The sequence below is a fragment of the Sus scrofa genome, chromosome 1, assembly GCF_054392235.1.
Source record: "Sus scrofa isolate SSC_HxYL_T2T_F1_AM1 chromosome 1, Sscrofa_HxYL_maternal_Yorkshire_Landrace_v2.0, whole genome shotgun sequence".
NCBI lineage: Eukaryota > Metazoa > Chordata > Mammalia > Artiodactyla > Suidae > Sus > Sus scrofa.
In genome coordinates, this window is record NC_139383.1 from 140743477 (window position 1) to 140762069 (window position 18593).

General features: G+C 41.1%; 1 protein-coding gene and 1 long non-coding RNA gene across 18 annotated transcripts in view; both read left to right on the plus strand.

Annotated features, from left to right (window-relative positions):
• GPR176 (G protein-coupled receptor 176) overlaps positions 1-18593 on the plus strand; it is a 139355-nt gene that overhangs the window by 79197 nt on the left and 41565 nt on the right. The gene's annotated exons all lie outside the window — the stretch shown is intronic.
• Positions 10232-17973, plus strand: LOC146406401 (uncharacterized). Its single transcript, XR_014814461.1, has 2 exons — positions 10232-13803; positions 17004-17973. It is a non-coding gene; the product is annotated as an uncharacterized LOC146406401 (long non-coding RNA).

Consider the following 18593-nt stretch of genomic DNA (forward strand, 5'->3'; position numbering starts at 1 on the left):
TGCTCAGCCTTTAGTTGTGAGTTTTGTTGTTTTTAGGAGAGAAGTTGAGCTCCAGTCCTTCTATTCCACCATCTTAATCCTCTCTCTGAACTCCAGAGCAGAATTTTAACCGTGCCTAACTTTTATATAATAAATTCTGAGTTCTTCAAGTTGTTAGGTTTTCGGAAAAGCATGGCTAGTTGATCTCACAGATTTCACTTTATCTTTTTTTTTTTTTTTTTTTTGTCTTTTGTCTTTTCAGAGCCACAACCACAGCCTATGGAGGTTCCCAGGCTAGGGGTTGAATCATAGCTACAGCTGCCAGCCTACACCACAGCCCCAGCAACGCCAGATCTGAGCCGAGTCTGCGATCTACACCACAGCTCACAGCAATGCTGGATCCTTAACCCACTGAGCGAGGCCAGGGATTGAACCTACAACCTCATGGTTCCTAGTCAGATTCATTAACCATGGTGCCACGACAGGAGCTTCCCTATCTTACAATTTTAACATCTGGCCTGGAAAATGTTTAATCAGCACCATTAGAGGGGGTGACTTTTTTGTTTGTTTTTTTTTTTAGGGCCACACCAGTGGCATATGGAGGTTCCCAGGCTAGGGGTCCAATTAGAGCTATAGCTGCTGGCCTACGCCATAGCCACAGCAACTCAAGATCTGAGCCTCATTTGCAACCTTCACCACAGCTCATGGCAATGCCGGATCCTTAACCCACTGATCGAGGCCACAGCCTCATGGTTCCTAGTCAGATTTGTTTCTGCTGCACCACAATGGGAACACCAATAGGGTGACTTTTATCAGTTTGAATTTCACCATCTGATTTTGCATATTTCTGCTTGGTAGTAAAGATATGGCTAATGGGAGTTTCCGTTGTGGTGCAGCAGAAATGAATCCAACTTGTATCCCTTGCCTTGCTCAGTGGGTTAAGGATCTGGTGTTGCCTTGAGCTATGGTGTAGGTTGCAGATGATGCTCAGATCCCATGTTACTGGGGTTGAGGCATGGGCCAGCAGCTGCGGCTCTGATTCGACCCCTAGCCTGGGAACTTCCATATGCCTCAGTGTGGCCCTAAAAAGCAGAGAGGAAAAAAAAAAAAGATACAGCTAATGAATAGATTGGCCAAAAGGAGGACCAAGAAGAGTAAGATGAAAAATAAGCGGTCTAATGACCTGAATGGAAATCATAGGTTTGGCTGGCTTGTGGTTGTGGGGCAGGTGCCGGGTGCCAGTAGAAATGTCCGTGCCTTCCATTTGGTTGGTCTACTTAGAGGTAGACCTTCCATTAAGTATCCATTAATGAAAATAACTTTAGTGCATGACCAGATAGATTCTTACAGAGTAAAGTTGTAACATACTGGCCAAGTCACCCATGAGATTCATAGATTCAGTAGCTCTGCATTGCTCAACCAACGATGGAGTTTTCAGCCCTATCCTGTCATCTCCATGGTAGTGACATTCTCTCCTGCAGATACTTGAACCAAGAATCTTTCAGTCATATTTGATTACTCTCTACTCCAAAATCTAATCTGTTACCAAGTCCAATTGATTCTACCCCTGAAATATTTCCTCTATCACCTCTTCCTGCCCTAGTCCAGATCTTGTCATCTGGATATAATGGAGGAAAAACTTGGGTTCAGTCATCAGAGTTGATTTGGGAACCTGCTACTTGCCACCCACCAACTTTATGACCTTGGGTAAGTTATTTAACTTCTCTAAGCCTCATCTTTCTCAGTCAGGAAATGAAGTTAGTACTAATATCTACCTTGTGAAGTTGTCTCAAAGATTAAATGAGATGATATAAGTATAGTGCTTAGTATTGGATCAGAGTCAGCTATCAGAACCTGTGTCATTCTAATGGATTTGTAATGGGTTTTCATTTCTCAGATCTTTTGCTCCTACAAACCATTTTTTCTTGGCTGCACCCACAGCATGTGGAAGTTCCTGGGCTAGGGATCGAACCTGTCCCACAGCAGTGACCCTGGCCGCTTCAGTGACAACGCTGGATCCTTAACCTACTGCGTCACAAGGGAACTCCCTACAAACCATTTTTATCACTGTTGTCAGAGTTGTTAAAGTACTGTGTGGATTCTATTATGATTAAACACACACATACCCCTACACATACATCCTCCCACACATACACACATGCATGCATGCACACAACAGCAGCAGCAACACCAATAACACAGTAAAAGTCCTTTCCTGGCATTTCATTACCTATATGAAGTTTGTCTCTTATGACCTGTTATAGTTGAGTTCCTTCCTGGCCTTGCAAACTTCGTGTCCTGTTGTGTCCAATTGTTAGCCTATCTCCCTCTTCTCATACTCACCTTTTTTGCACACATCATACACCTTTAGATTTCTGTCTTTGCATGCTTTTTTAATTTGGAAGGAGTTTTCCATCTAGCCTTACCTATTCAGTCCTCAAGGCCCACCAAGTCAGGCTTTGTACCTTCTGCTTTTCCCCACAATGTTGTTTGTATCTCTATTATACAACTCATTCCTTCTACCTTGAAAAGAGTTTACTGAGTTGTTTTTATGCCTCTGCCACTATCCTATTCTAACCTCAGGAATAACTTGTTTAAAGAAACTTTGTATTCTCCATAGAGCCTAACTCAGTGAATTGCGTATTTGCAAATGCTTAGGAAATAAATGCTGAATTGGATAAAATGATTATAGCTTCATTAATCCTTGTCTACTTAACAGCAGTCTTATGTACAGGGCTAATCCAGGGTTTATTTTTGAGTGTCTTTCCACTTTAGCTTATGGGTCACTCAGTAGGGATCAGTGCATAGCATGACTGTTGACATTAGGCGGATTGAATTCAAAGAACCAGGTAGATTTCCAGGTAGGTTGACTTTTTGGTGCTAGGAAGCCATTACATGACTTTTTTTTTTTTTTTTTTAACACAAAAAGGTGTCATTCTACCAGGCAGTGGACATCTGAATGAGTGAAAAAGAGTTTGTGGATATACTCTTGAGACGAAGGGAGAGAACTTTGAGTTCACTCAGGGAAGCTTGGGGAGGGGGCTTTTGAAGCATTTATTCATATAGCAATGAAGAACCACAGTACAGTGTGAGGGAAGGGAGCATGAAGTCCAGGTGACAATCGAAGAAGCATGTGGTGGGCACTGTCTGTTGTGTACTGGTGCTGTTAAAGACTATGAGGCCTGCATTGGGGGAGAGAAGTTATATTGCATTTCTTTCTATAGAAATGCTTTGCAATGAAATATACCTCTATATCTCCATTCTCTACCTTCCCCTGTGTGGTAAGAGATGGAAGGATATTAACAAAGAAAGGTTTTTTTAGTTCCTACTTTTTCTTTATGGAATCTCTCTACTCTGATATCATACCAGATGGGGAACTCCAGGGAAACATCTCAAAAAATTATTTTTTGTCCTTTCCATTTGACCCCTGATCTTGTCTTCTCTGTTTGTATGGGCCACTGGCTTTTTGAGAATCTGGGGCAAATTATGTATCCATTTCTTTGTTAAATACATATGTGTATGGGCCTTCTAAAATTTTCCTGTAATTTCAGATGGTTCATTGACCTGTCTAAAGTCTACTCATGTGACTAACTCCCTGTTCAAATTTCGTATTTGCCAACTGTATTAGTTTACTATTACTGTATAACAGATCACCACAAACACACATTTTTTTATTCCAGAATTTTTGTGGATCAGGTGTCTGGGCATAGGTTAGCTGGGTCTTCTGCTCAAGGTCTCACCAAGCTAAAATCTCAAGATGTCAGCTCCAACTGCAGTCTCATCTGAGGCTGGGGGTCCTCATATCCACACTCATTTAGGTTGCTGGTGGAATTCATTTTCATGCAGTTCTGGGACAGGGCTTAGAGCCATTTTCTTGCTGGTATCACCAGAAGTTACTCTTGGCTCCTAGAAGCCCTCCCACAGGTTGTAGTTACATGGCCCTTTCACAACATAGCAGCTTGCTTCTTCAAGGAGAATCTCAGTCTAGTCTGCTCTTGTGGAGTCTCATGTGTCATGTGGTGCAGTCAAGGGAGTGACATTTCATCCTATTCACAGGCCTCAGTCTAGGGCAGAAGATTATACAGGGTGTGTGCACTAGGGTGGAGAATGTTGGGGTCATTTTAGAGTTCTTCCACATCAACTCTCCCTTTGTTAGCTTCCTAATTTTGGTGTTAGGACACATTGATAAGTTGAGATAAGTTGTGAAATGTCAAATAATATGTTATTCATAAAGTACTGGAATTTACCATTTTCCTCTAAAAATAATAGATTCATGGTTATCTCTGAAATAACATCACTTCCCTCCACTGACTCTCCTGAAAGGAATAGAAATGGATGGAGTTACATAAATCCACTGTGGCAGGCTAAATAATGGCCTCTCAAGATATCCACATCCTAATCCTTGGAGCCTGTGCATATTACATGACAGAAGGGATTTTGCAGATGTAATGAATTTAGGATTTTAAGATGAGCTTTTCTCGGATTTCCTGGCTGAGGCTTAAGTGTAACCATGATGTAGGAAGGCAGAGGGAGGCTTAGCTACAGAAGGAGAAGATGTGACAGTGGACATAGGTTGGAGTGATTGGAGGAAGGGGTCATAAGCCCTAGAATGCAGGCAGCCTCCCAAAGCTAGAAAGGCAGGGAAACAGATTCACCCCTCAAGCTTCTGAAGGAACCAACCCTGCTAACACCTTAACTTTAGCTCCAGGGAAGCTGATTTTGGACATCTGGCCTCCAGAACTGTGAGAAAATAAATGTATGTTGTTTTAAGCCACTTACATGTGTGGTAAGTTGTTATAGCAGTTCTAATACCTCCTAATACCTCCTAATGACTCCACAAAATTCTGTGGGAGTTCCTGTTGTAGCTCAGCAGTAACGAACCCCACTAGGATCCCTGAGGATGTGGGTTCGATCCCTGGCCTCGATCAGTGGGTTGGGGATCCGGCATTGCTGTGAGCTATGGTGTAGGTGATGGTGAAGCTCAAATCCTTCATTGCTGTGTCTGTGGTGTAGGCCAGCAGCGACAGCTCCGATTCAACCCCTAGCCTGGAAATTTGCATATGCCTTGGGTACAGCATGTAAAAAGAAAAAGACCAAAAAAAAAAAAAAATTTCTAGGAATTCCTGTTGGGGAACAGCAAAAATGAATCTACTAGGAACCATGAGGTTGCCCAGTGGATCCCTGGCCTTGCTCAGTGGGTTAAGGATCCGGCATTGCCATGAGCTGTGGTGTAGGTCGAAGACTCGGCTCGGATTTGGCATTGCTGTGGCTGTGGTAAAGGCTAGTAGCTGTAGCTCCCATTTGACCCCTAGCCTGCGAATCTCCATATACTGCGGGTGTGGCCCTAAAAGGCCAAAAAAAAAAAAAAAAATCTAGACAGTGGAACATCAGCACCCCTTATATTTGTTAATGAGACAGCTATGACGTCTACATTTCCCCCCCCACACACAATATGTTGAGACTATTTGGAGACAAAGTTGGAAGTGGTGATGGGGGCTATCTCTAAGAATCAAATGTGATTGGGGTGAAGGATTTCTATTGTGCTGTTGCAGGGAGGCAGCAGGCATCCTTTGAACAAGAGTGGTTGTGATAAAAGGAAAATGAAAGCAGAAATGGGTTTTTAAAAAGGTGGAGGAAATGAAGATGAGGGGAAAAGGGAAAAGAGGAAAGAAGGGATTGAGAAGTACAATTTGGTTGTGCAGACTCACTCTGTAAATAGCTTGGGACAAATGGCTTCCGTCCAGAGGATTGCTGGACCTCTGGGAGCCGAGAGACCTGCTAGAGGTCAGCATCATGACAGAACCATTCCTTCTCTATGACTTGGCAGGGATGTCACAAGATTCAGCCTCCTGTGGCTTCACCTGCTGAATGTCTGGGGCTCCAGATCTAAGAATCTGTACTTTTCCTTTAAACAGTTTTATGGAGGAAAAGGTATCGAGTACTTTTAATTTCACCAAACCTAAAATACCCATTATAGAGTCCTATATAAAGTAAAATCATGGGCCTTAAAAATGCAAAACAAAAAGTTCACCAGAGTTCTCTCTCTCTTTTTTTAAACTTGTAAGAGTAAACAGATATGTGAAGTACAGGGCAGTGCAGGTACTTGAATGAAAAGAAGAGGAGGAGTTCCTGTTGTGGCACAGCAGAAAGGAATCCAGCTAGGAACCATGAAGTTGTGGGTTTGATCCCTGGCCTCGCTCAGTGGGTTAAGGATCCAGTGTTACCATGAGCTGTGGTGTAGGTCACAGACATGGTTCGGATCTGGCGTGGCTGTGGCGTAGGCTGGCAGAAACAGCTCTGACTAGACCCCTAGCCTGGGAAGGTCCATATGCCATGGGTGCAACCCTAAAAAGACAAAAGACAAAAAAAATAATAATAAAAGAAGAGGGGAGTGTATGTACAGTTTTTTTGAACCTTAGAGGTCTCAGAAAACATTCTGTAGGGTTAAGGTGCTGATTTGAGAAGCACTTCTTCCAGTAGCAAGCCCATTTCTCCTTTCCAGTGCAGTCAGACCCTCTTATGGAGCTGAACCTGCTACCTTGCTGAAGACAGGTCCCACAGGTGAAGGTCAAGTGTCTGAAGAGGGAGGAGACCAGGGCCTGGCCCCTCTTGCTCCTTCCTATGGGCACAGACACCATCTAGGTGGCCCCTACATTTAATGGGCTGCACAGGGGACTGTCAGGCTAATTAGTTACTGAAATTTTGATCTTGTCCCACGTTTAATTTTAACCACTGGGTTAATGGGCTTATATAGGCACTAATTAAAGATCTAGGTACTAAATAAAGCCTCAGTCTTGAGATCCCATGAAAGCACAGTAAGCTTCTTGGAAAAGTAGTTTTTAAAGTTGGCTGTAAGCATAAAGCATTACTATCTTGGGGTGACCTCCTTGACTGCCCCACATGAGGTGTTTACTTAGCTCTTACCTGGTCAAAACAAAAATGACACAGAGTGGGTGTCTTAAACAACAAATATTTATTTCTCATAGTTATGGAGGCTAGAAGTTCATGGTCAAGATGCTGGCAGATTTGATTCTTTGTGGGGACTCTCTTCTTGGCTTGCAGATGGCCACTTTCTTGCTGTATGCCACATGGAAATTGAGAGTTCTCTTTCTTCCTCTTCTTAGAAGGGCACTCATTCCATCATGAGGGGTCCAGCCTCATGATCGTGTCTAAACTTGATTACCTCCCAAAGGCCCCACCTCTTAATAGGATCACACTGGGGTTAGGGCTTCAACATATGAATTTGGGGAGACACAAACATTCACTCTATAGTACTTAGCAATGTGCCCATCGGGGCGAAGATGTGCCCAAGTTGTTATGAATTATCTTATGCCTTATTGTATGTTCTACTAAAATCCTCTGACCTCTACCTACACCACTGCTTTCATTTAGAAGCTCCCCTACAAACACCCACCATTGGCACTGGGGCTTGTTTATTTTTAGGCTGGTTTATGAATTGGTTTTGTTGAGAAAGATCTGTGTTTTCCTACAACCTGAGTTCTTTTTTTTTTTTTTTTTGTCTTTTTCTATGGCCGCACCCGTGGCATGTGGAGATTCCCAGGTTAGGGGTCTTATCGGAGCTGTAGCTGCCAGCCTATGCCAGGGCCACAGCAACGTGGGATCTGAGCAGCATCTTCAACCTACACTACAGCTCATGGCAATGCCAGATCCTTAACCCACTGAGCAAGGCCAGGGATTGAACCCGCAACCTCATGGTTCCTAGTCAGATTTGTTAACCACTGAGCCATGACGGGAACTCCTACAACCTTTGTTCTGATGCCTTACTGATCACTTGCTCCTAACCAACAGCCAGATTAGTTTAAAAAAAAAAAAGTGATAGACTCTGAGTTGCTGAAGAAATAAATTCATGGGTGGCTGTTCATTATCCTAGACTTGTTTTCTTTTTTTTTTAATAATGATTTTTATTTTTTCTATTATAAATGATCTACAGTGTTCTTTCAATTTTCTACTGCACAGCAAGGTGATCCAGTCACACATATATGTCTACATTCTTTTTTCTCACATTATCATGCTCAATCACAGGTGACCAGACAGAGTTCCTAGTGCTATACAGCAGGATCCCATTGCTTTATCCATTCCAAAGGCAATAGTTTGCCTTTACTAATAGTTTGCTGTTGAATTGTATAAGGTGTTTGTATATTTTAGAGATTAAACTAACCTTGTCAGTTTCATCACTTGAAATTATTTTCTCCCATGCTGTAAGTTGTCTTCTTGTTTTCCTTTTGGTTTTCTTTGCTGTGCGAAAGCTTGTCAGTTTGAGTAGGTCCCATTGGTTTATTTTCGCTTTTATTTATATTGCCCTGGGAGACTGACCTGAGAAAACATTTGTAAGGTTGATGTCAGAGAATGTTTTGCCTGTGTTCTCCTCTAGGAGTTTGATGATGTCTTATGTTACGTTTAAGTCTTTAAGCCATTTTGAGTTTATGTTTGTGCATGGTGTGAGGGTGTGTTCTAGTTTCATTGATTTGCGTGCAGCTGTCCAGGTTTCCCAGCAATACTTGCTGAAAAGACTGTCTTTTCCCCATTTTCTGTTCTTGCCTCCCTTGTCAAAGATTAATTGACCCTAGGTGTCTGGGTTTATTTCTGGGTGCTCTGTTCTGTTCCATTGGTCAGTCTGTCTGTTTTAGTACCAGTATGTCACTGTCTTGATGACTGTGGCTTTGTAGTATTGCCTAAAGTCTAGGAGAGTTATGCCTCCTGCTTGGTTTTTGTTCCTCAGGATTGCTTTGGTGATGCTGGGTCTTTTGTGGTTCCATATAAACTTTTGGACTGTTTGTTCTAGTTCTATGAAAAATGTCATGGGTAGTTTGATAGGGATTGCATTGAATCTGTGGATTGCTTTGGGTAGTATGGCCATTTTTACAATATTAATTTTTCCAACCCAGGAACGTGGAATATCTTTCCATTTCTTTACATCTTCTCTAATTTCCTTGATTAATGTTTTATAGTTCTCAGCATATAAGCATTTTACCTCCTTGGTCAGGTGTATTCCCAGGTATTTGATTTTTTTGGGTGCAATCTTAAAAGGTATTATATTTTTGTATTCCTTTTCTCATATTTCATTGTTAGTATGCAGAAATGTGACTGATTTCAGAATGTTAATCTTATATCCTGCTACTTTGCTGAATTTGTTGATAGTTCAAGTTGTTTTTGGGTTGAGTCCTTGGGGTTTTCTATATATAGTATCATGTCATCCGTATACAGTGTGACAGTTTTACCTCTTTTCTTCCTATTTGGATGCCTTTTATTTCTTTTGTTTGTCTGATTGCTGTGTCTAGGCCTTCCAGTACTCTGATGAATAACAGTGGTGAGAGTGGACATCCTTGTATTGTTCCAGATTTCAGTGGGAAGGCTTTCAGCTTTTCTCCATTGAGTATTCTATTTGCTGTGGGTTTTTCATAACTGGCTTTGATTATGTTAAGGCATGTTCCATCTATACCCACTTTGGTAAGAGTTTTTATCTTGAGTGGATGTTGGACTTTGTCAAATGCTTTTTCTGCATCTATTAAGATGATCATGTGGTTTTTGACTTTTCTTTTGTTTTTGTGGTATATGATGTTGATTAATTTGTGTATGTTGAACCATCCTTGTGCACCTGGGATGAATCCCACGTGGTCTTGGTGTATGATATTTATTATATGTTATTGGATTCGGTTGGCTAGACTTTTGTTGAGAATTTTTGCGTCTATGTTCATCAAAGATATTGGCCTATTGTTTTCTTTTTTGGTGGTACCTTTGTCTGGTTTTGGAATTAGGGTGATGTTGGCATCATAGAATGTCTTTGGGAGTGTTCCTTTTTCCTCAACCTTTTGAAAAATTTTAAGGAGGATGGGTATAAGTTCCTCTTTGTATGTTTGGTAGAATTTGCCTGTGAAGCCATCTGGTCCTGGGCTTTTATTTGTAGGGAGTGCTTTTTATGACATAGCCAGTTTCATTTCTAGTGATTGTTCTGTTCAGTTGATCTTTTTCTTCTTGATTCAGTTTTGGCAGGCTCTCAGTCTCTAGAAAGTTGTCTATTTCTTCTAGGTTGTCAAATTTATTGGTGTACAGTTGTTCATAATATTCTCTCAATTTTTTTTGTATTTCTGTAGTCTCCATTGTGATGTCTCCTTTTTCATTTCTGATTTTGTTTATTTGGGTTTTTTCTCTGCTCTTCTTGGTGAGTCTGGCCAGAGGTTTGTCAGTTTTGTTTACGTTTTCAAAGAACCAGCTCTTGGTTTTATTGATTTTTTTTCTTTTTTTTTTTTTCTTTTTTTTTTTTTTTGGTCTTTTTGCTATTTCTTGGGCCGCTGCTGCGGCATATGGAGGTTCCCAGGCTAGGGGTCAAATCGGAGCTGTAGCCGCTGGCCTACGCCAGAGCCACAGCAACGCAGGATCCGAGCTGCGTCTGCAACCTACACCACAGCTTACGGCAACGCCAGATCATTAACCCACTGAGCAAGGGCAGGGATCGAACCTGCAACCTCATGGTTCCTAGTCGGATTTGTTAACCACTGCACCATGACGGGAACTCCCTATTGTTTTTTGAATCTCCATTTTATTGATTTCCTCTGTGATCTTTATGATTTCCTTCTACTGACTTTAGGTTTTGTTTGCTTTTCTTTTTCTAATTCATCTAGGTGGTGGGTTAAGTTGTCAATTTGAGATTTTTCTTCTTTTTTGAGGAAGGCCTGTATTGCTATGAACTTCTCTCTGAGCACTGCTTTTATGGCATCCTATAGATTTTGAGTGGTTGTGTCTTCATTATCATTTGTCTTGAGGTACTTTTTAAATTTCCTTCTTGATTTCCTCATTGACCCATTGGTTTTTTAGTTGCATGTTGTTGTTTAGTGTCCATGCAGTCAGTTTTTTCTCATTTCTTTTCCTGTGGTTGATTTCTAGTTTCATGCCATTATGGTCAGAGAAGGTACTTGAAATAATTTCTATACTCTTAAATTTGTTGAGGTTAACTTTGTGCCCCAGTATGTGATCAATCCTTGAGAATGTTCCATGTGTACTTGAGAAGAATGTGTATTCTGCTTCTTTTGGATGTAATGTCCTGAAAATGTTGATTAAGTCTAACTTTTCTATTGTGTTGCTTAGGATCTCTGTTGCCCTATTGATTTGCTCTTTAGAGGGTCTGTCCATTGATGTGAGTGGGGTGTTAAAGTCTCTGACTATAATGGTATTCCCATCAATTCCTCCCTTTATGTCTGTTAGTATTTGTTGTAGGTATCTGGGTGCTCCTATAGTAGGGGCACATATATTGACAATTGTAATATCCTCTTCTTGAATGGATCCTTTAATCATTAAATAGTGTCCTTCTTTGTCTTTCTTTATGGCCTTTGTTTTAAAGTCTGTTTTGTCAGATGTGAATATTGCAACTCCTGCTTTTCTGTCTTGTCCATTGGCATGAAATATCTTTTCCCATCCCCTCACTTTCAATCTGTATGTGTCCTTTGCCCTAAGGTGAGTCTCTTGTAGACAGCAGATGGAAGGTTTTTGCTTTTTTATCCAATCTGCCACTCTGTGTCTTTTGATTGGGGCATTCAGTCCATTGACGTTTGAGGTGATTTTTGATAGATATGTGTTTAATTGCCATTTTAAACCTTATTTTCCAGTTGATTCTAGGTTTCTCTTTTCTTGCTTTCTTTTTTTGGTTGGAAGATTTCCAATTATTTTATGCTTGAGTACTTATCTTTTCAGTTTTTGTGACTATAATGTTTGGTTTTGATTTGTGGTTGCCCTATTTTTAAGTATGTTAACCCTTCTTATATCTGTTTGCTTTAGCCTGATAGTCATATAGGCTCAAACACATCATTAAAATTAAAAAAAAGAATTAAAATTTTCTTACTCCCCTTCCCCACATCGTATGATTTTGATGTCTTTTTTTTTTTTTTTAACATCTTCCTGTTTAGATCTGTATGCTGGCTTATTTGAGTGATTGCTTTCCAATTGTGGTTTCCTCCATTCTATTTCTTCTTACTTCTGTTTTTTTCTTGTTTTTTCTTTAGAGAAGCTCTTTCGGTATTTCTTTTAGAGTGGGTTTAGTGTTGCTTTACTCTTTTAGCTTTTTTTTTGTTGGAGAAATTCTTTATTTCCCCTTCTATTTTAAATGATATTCTTGCTGGATAGAGCATTCTAGGTTGCAAATTTTTTCCTTTCAGCATTTTAAATATGTCTTGCCACTCCCTTCTGGCCTGTATTGTTTCTGTAGAGAAATCAGCTGATAGCCTTATGAGGGTTCCCTTATAATTAATGCTTTGCTTTTCTCTTACTGCCTTTAGGATCCTCTCTTTAACTTTTCCCATTTTTATTATAATATGTCTTAGTGTGGGCCTATTCGGGTTCAACTTGTTTGGGGGCTCTCTGTGCTTCCTGTATCTTAATATCAGTTTCCTTTAGATTTGGAAATTTTTCAGACATAATTTCTTCAAATATATTTTCAATTCCCTTTTCTTTTTATTCTCCTTCTGGAATTCCTATTATGTGTAGATTGGCCCACTTTATATTATCCCATAGATCTCTTATATTGCTTTCATGTTTTTTTTTTTTTAATTTGGTTTTCTGTCTGCTGTCCTGATTGGGAGATTTCCATTATTCTATTTTCCATGTCACTGCTTTGTACCTCTGCATTATTCATTCTGCTCTTTATTGCCTGTAGCTCAGTTTGCATCTCTGCAAATGAATTTTCTAGTTTTTCTTGCCTCCTCCTTATATTTTCTAATTCCATTCTAAGGGAATCTGCATTACTGTTTGTGTTTTCTCTTAATTCCTTGGTATTCAGCCTGAACTCCTTTGGTATTTTCACTGTCTCCCTTTTGAACTCAATGTCTGTTGGACTGTGGAGCTCTGTTTCATTGTTGACTGCTTTGGGTGAATTCTCCTGTTCCTTTAACTGGGAATGGTTTCTGAACTTCTTCATCTTGCTTATGTTTTTCTTTTTCTGTGAGTTTGAGGAAGCCAAACTGTGGTCTTATAAGGCTACTTCTATGCAAGATCACGCCTTTGTATTTTTTTTGAGGGGGGGGAGGTTACTATTTATTTTTGGTGTGGGAAATAGAATATTAGCTGTCTCTTTTTTCGGTGTGAGCAGGCTGTTATCCCCAGGATGCTCAGCATGTTTTCGGGGAGAAGGAGGCAATGGGTAGGGCCAGCAGTCAATGCCTGGTTGCTGGGCTCTCAACAGCAGCAAGGACCTGCAGGATGGTGGCTCAGGCTACTCCTAGTTGCAGGGCCCTTGGAAGTGGTAATGAGTTCTAGGCAGATCTACAAAGTGACTGGAGCATTTGGCAGCAGCAGGGTGTGTGAGTTCCCAGGGGAGTGAGAGCCACAACAGCTAGTGTTCGATTGCAGTGCCTCCTCTGAGGTGATTAGAATCGCAGGTGGTGCCTCTTCAGGGACCCCTAGTGGTAGTGGGCCATGACCACCTCTGGAGTCAGTGATAACTGCAGTGGTTTGCCCCCACAACCTGTAGACCATGCATGAAGCAACCCGTCTCACTTAGCCCACATAGGAGGTGCTGCACAGGCTGTTCCTAATTGCATGATCCTGGGAAGTGAGAGAGATCAGGCATGTGGGTGGTGCCCGGAGCATTCAGCAGTGGCAGCAGCAGGGCTGGTGTGTTCCCAGGGATGTGAGAGCACCAACAGATGGTGTTCAGTCACAGTGCCCTCCTCTGTGGTGCCCTTGAGATGACTGGGGCTGCAAGTGGTGCCTGTTTACAGACCCCTAGCGGTAGCAGGCCACTCCCACTTCTGGAGTCAGAGATAACTGTGGTGGTTTGCCCCCACCTCCTGTAGACCATGCAAGAAGCACCTCATTGTGCTTAGCCCCCACAGGAGGTGCTGCACAAGTTGTTCCTAGTTGTAGGTTCCTGGGAAGGGACAGTGATGAAGCGTCTGGGCACTGTCCAGAGCATTTGGCAGTGGCAGAAGCAGGGCAGGTATGCTCCCAGGGGAGTGAGGACAACAGCAGGTGGTTTTCCGTCGCAATGTCCTACTCTGTGGTGCCCTCTGAGGTGGTTGAGGCTGCAAGTGATTTTTGTTCAGGTATACCCAGTGGCGTTGGGCCACGCCCACCTCTGGAGTCAGGGATAACTGTGGTGGTTTGCCCCCTCCAACTGCAGGTCACACAAGAAGCACCCTGTCCCACTTAGGCCCTGCAGGAGGTGCTGCACCAGGTGCTCCTAGTTGTAGGGTCTTGGGAAGGGACAGTGACCAAGTGTCTGGGCGCTGCCCAGAGCATTTAGCATTGGCTGCTGCAGGTTGGGTGTGTTTCCAGGGGAGTGAGAACAACAGTGTATGGTGCTTGGTATGTACCACCTCGCACTTATCCCCCTGATGCCCTTATCCCACACAAGAGGTGCCTGGCCACCGGTAGCCTGCATAGAAGCACCCAATGTCCTGTATACGAGCAAGATGCTTCTCGCCAGATGCAGGCTGCACCAGGGCCTCCCAGTCTCCAGTCAGCTAGCAAGTGGCTTCTTGCCTCCCACAGCCTTTGCCAGAGCTGTCTTATCTCCTGTCAGGTAGCAAGTGGCTTCTCGCTGCCCATGGCCTGCGCCAGAGCCACCCCACCCTCTGAAAGCCCACAGGAATGCGTGCATGCTTGGGCACAGGGAGTTTCCCATGGTAATCCACCCCTCCTCCCCTCCTCTACAATGGTGCCTGGCTCTCCTGTGGGCCTGGACCTTCTCCTGGGTTCCCTCTGCCATGGCATTCCACTCCCCAGCCCGTAGCATATTGCTCCTCTACCCATGGTGCACTGCTCCACAGCCCCTTGGGCTGTTTCCACACTGCCAATCCCAGTCCTCTCCCTGGGACCAACCTCTGGAGCCTAAGTTTCAGCTCCCAGCTCCCACCCAAGTGTCTGAGACTGTAGCATCCCAGCTGGTGGTTAAGACCATCTGTGTGTCTCTCTCTCTGCCCTGCTGTTCTCAGTCCAACTTCTTTGCTTTTCCTGGCGACTCTGAGGTCCCTCCAACTTGGCTGATCTTCCCGTCAGTTAGGTGGTTTCCCAGGATGTGGGTTCCTTTTCTCCTTCACAGCTCCCTCTCAGGAATGCCGGTCTTGTCCTGATTCCTTTTCTCTCTCTCTCTCTTTCTTTTGTTCTACCCAGTTATGTTGAGATTCTTGCCCTTTTTGGAGGTTTAAGTTCTTCTGCCAGCATTTGGTTGATGCTCTGTGTGAGCCGTTTTACATGTAGATGTGTTTTTTTGATCTGTTTGTGGGAGAAGATGAGCTCGACTTCTTACTCCTCCGCCATCTCGTTCCACCTCCTAAACATTTTTTTTTTAGACTTTAGACTTTAAATAGTAAAAATGATTAAAGATTTTGAAAATAAACTTGAGGCAAAGATTGATAAATTACAAGAAACATTGAACAAAGAAATACCGTTTAGAGATTAAGCAAGCAGAGACGCAGAATAGCATAACTGAAATTAAAAATTCATTAGAAGGTACCAACAGCAGAATACAGGAGGCAGAATACTGAATTAATGAGGTGGAAGACAGACTGGTTGAAATCACTGATGCAAAACAGAAAAGAGACAAAAAAGACTGAAAAGAAATGAAGACAGTCTAAGAGAATGCTGGGACAACTTTAATTGCACCAACATCCATATTATAGGGATGCCAGAAGAAGAAGAAGAGAGAGAAAGGGCCAGAGAAAATATCTGAAGAGATAATAGCCAAAATCTTGCCTATCATGGGGAAGGATCATAATGAGTGCCATATAAAATAAACCCAAGGAGGAACACATATTAATCAAACTGACCAAAATTAAAGACAGAGAGAAAATATTGAAAGCAACAAGGGAAAGAAATAAATAACATACAAGGGAACCCCATTAACGTTATTGGTTGATTTTTCAGCAGAGACTCTGCAGGCCAGGAGGGAGTGGCATGATAAAATGATGAAAGGCAAAAACCTCCAACCAAGGTTACTCTACCCAGCAAGCCTCACATTTGGATTTGAAGGAGAAATCAAAAGCTTTATATACAAGCAAAGCTAAGGGAATTCAGCACCACTAAACCAGCTTTACAACAAATAGTAAAGGAACTTGTCTAGGGGGAAAAGAAAAGGCCACAACTAGAAACAAAAATATTACAAAGGACAAGGCTCACCAGTAAAGGCATACATGTAGTAAAAGTAGGAAATCATCCATACACAAATATGCTACCAAAAACAGAAATTATGAGAAGAGGAGGATGCAAATGCAGGACACTGGAGATGCACTTGCAATTAAGAGACCAACAACTTAAAATAATCTTTTATGTACAGACTCCTATATCAAAACTTCATGGTAACTACAAACCAAAGATCTGCAACAGATACACACAGAAATAAGAAAAAGCAATCCAAACACAACATTGAATGAAGATAGTCATCAAACCACGAGAAAACAAGAGAAGAAGGGAAGAAAAAAGACCAAAAAAACAAATCCAAAACAATTAATAAGATGGCAGTAAGAACATACATATCAATAATTACCTTAAATGTAAATGAACTAAGTGCCCCAACCAAAAGACATAGAATGGCTGAATTGATACCAAAATAAGAACCATATATATGCTGTCTTCAAGAGACCCACTTCATTTCTGGGGACACATACAAATTGAAATTGAGAGGATGGAAGAAAATATTCCATGGAAATGGGATTCAAAAGAAAGCTGGGGTAGCAATACTCATATCAGACAAAACAGACCTTAAAGAATATTATAAGAGACAAAGAAGGACATTGCATAATGATCAAAGTATCAATCCAAGAAAAAAGATATAACAACCCAACATAGGATCACCTCAGTATATAAGGAAACTAACAACCTTAAAAGGAGAAATTGACAGTAATGCAATAATAGCGGGGGACTTTAACACCCCACTTACAGCAGTGCACATCAAGGCAGAAAATCAACAAGGAAACACAGGCCTTAAATGATGCATTAGACCAGATCGACCTAATATATACTTATAGACCATTCAATCCCAAAGCAGCAGAATACACATTCTTCTCAAGTGCACACAGAACATTCTCTAGGATTGATCACATTCTGGGGAACAAATACAGCCTTTGTAAATTTAAGAAAATTGAAATCACATAAAGCCTCTTTTCTGACCACAATGCTATACAGCTGGGAATCAACAACAAGAAAGTAACTGCAAAGAACACAAACATGTTGAGACTGAACAATGTGCTACTGAACCACCAATGGATCACTGAAGAAATCAAAGAGGAAATTAAAAAAAAAACCTAGAAACAAATGGTAACAAAGATACAACAATTTAAAACCTATGGGATGCAGCAAGAGCGGTTCCAAGAGGGGAATTTATATTAAGAAAAGACTATCTCAGGAAGTAAGAAAAATCTCAAACAACCTAACTTCACATATAAAGAAACTAGACAAAGAAGAACAGACAAACTCACAGTTAGCAGAAGGAAAGAAATCATGAAGATCAGAGCAGAAATCAGTGAAATAGAAACCATAGAAAAGATCATTGAAACTAAAAGCTGGTTCTTTGAAAAGATCAAAAAAATTGATAAACCCTTAGCTAGACTCTGAAGAAAAAAAGAGAGAGGACTCAAACCAATACACTTAGAAATGAAAAAGAAGTAACAATGGACATCACAGAAATTCAAAGATCATAAGAGACTTCTACAAGCAACTGTATGCCAATAAAATGGTCAACCTAGAAGAAATGGACAAATTCTTAGAAAAGTACAATCTTCCAAGACTAAACCAAGACAAAATAGAAAAGATGAATGGACCAGTCAAAAGTACTGAAATTGAAACTGTGATGTGAAAACTTTCAACAAACAAAAGTTCAGAATCAGATCGCTTCCCAGGTGAATTCTATCAAACTTTTAGAGAAAAGTTGACAACTATCTTCTGAAACTATTCCAAAAAATTTCAGAGGAAGGGACACTCCCAAACTCATTCTGTGAGGTCACCATCACCATGATACTGAAACCAGACAAAGATACCACAAAAAAGAAATTTACAAGCCAATATCATTGATGAACATAGATGCAAACATCCCCAACAAAATACTAGCAAATTGACTCCAACAATACATTAAAAGGATCATACGCCATAATCAAGTGGGATTTATCCCAAGAATGCAAGTATTCTTTAATATCCTCAAATCAATCAGTGTGATACACCACATTAACAAACTGAAGGATAAAAATCATATGATCCTCTCAGTAGATGCAGAAAAAGCCTTTGACAAAATCCAACACCCAGTTCTGATCAAAATCCTCTAGAAAGTGGGCATAGAGGGAACCTACCTCAACATAATAAAGGCCATATATGACAAACCCATAGCTAACATCATTCTCAGTGGTGAAAAGCTGAAAGATTTCAAGTTTGTGATGGAAATGTTGTAAAATTAGGTTGTGATGATGGCTGTACAACTATAAATATAATAAAATTCACTGAGTTAAAAAGTTTTCACATGCCTTTTCTGCTTTGATTGATATGATCATCTTTTGTGTGTTAATATAGTAGATTACATTGTTTGATTTTCAAATGTTGAAGTAATCTTGGGAATGGTGCACAATTATTTTCATATATTGCTGAATTCTATTTGCTAATATTTAAGGATTTTTGTGTAT